Genomic DNA, 928 nt, shown 5'->3' on the forward strand with positions numbered 1-928 from the left:
CGCCAGAGCAGGGGGAATGAGAGGGGGAAACGCCAGAGCAGGGGGAATGAGAGGGGGAAACATAGCATTTGTATCCAAAACGTCGCCTATGAGCAAGGCGCCCAACATGACGTCCAGTCACAGTGGTTTAAGGCGTCTACATCTCGTCGGCATGTGCAGGTTTGGCGGGATTTTTTGGGCTTCCTGTCCCCTCCGCCGCCCTCAGGCCGAGCGCCAGCGGCTCCGTCTCCCCGGCAACGGGAGCAGAGCCGTTCCCCGATAGGCTCCCGTCCTGAGCCGTCCCATCGAAGCCCGCGGGGCCATCCGGAGGTCCCGATTGGCCGAGCTCAGGGGGCGGGAACGACGCGGCGTCCGGCGCCGCGGCCGGAGCGTCGTCCGGCGCCGGCTGGGACGAGGACGGGTCCGTCAGGATGTTTCTGGAAATAACTGGAAAGATGGAGGCACACACAGCTGATGAGTTCAGGGACCCCCGATTACTAAAATGAGTAATAAAAAAATCATCTTTTGGAGACTGATCTTAACGCTTTAACCCTCCTGTTGGACAAAAGCTTTCTATATCAGAAATATGACAAAAGAGCAATGAAAATGTGACAAATGTTGGAAAAAAAACTACAAAAACGCAGCAAAAAAAAGAAAGTGACTTTAAAAAACCACCAAAAAAACATCAGAAAAACAACAGACAAATTGGAAAAAGTGATACAATTTTTGAGAAATGTGAGAGGGGGATTAAAAAATGGACTAAAACACGTTTACAAAAACTTTCTATATCAGAACTATGACAAAAGAGCAATGAAAATGTGACAATTGTTGGAAAAAAAATCAACAAACACGTTTTTTTAAAATGCTTAAAAAGTGACAACAAAAAAACAAACAGAAAATCGAAAAGTGAAACAAAAAATCGAAAAAGTGACAAAAGAATTGGTAAAAA

At 46.8% G+C, this 928-nt stretch overlaps 1 long non-coding RNA gene across 1 annotated transcript in view; it reads right to left on the minus strand.

Moving 5' to 3' along the window:
• The window catches only part of LOC117946380, a 3,442-nt gene that overhangs the window by 1,482 nt on the left and 1,032 nt on the right, over nt 1-928 (minus strand). The window contains exon 2 of the long non-coding RNA XR_004657020.1: nt 513-516. This is a non-coding gene — a long non-coding RNA (uncharacterized LOC117946380). The remainder of the gene's footprint in view (nt 1-512; nt 517-928) is intronic.

This window comes from Etheostoma cragini, chromosome 6 (genome assembly GCF_013103735.1).
Source record: "Etheostoma cragini isolate CJK2018 chromosome 6, CSU_Ecrag_1.0, whole genome shotgun sequence".
Taxonomy (NCBI): domain Eukaryota; kingdom Metazoa; phylum Chordata; class Actinopteri; order Perciformes; family Percidae; genus Etheostoma; species Etheostoma cragini.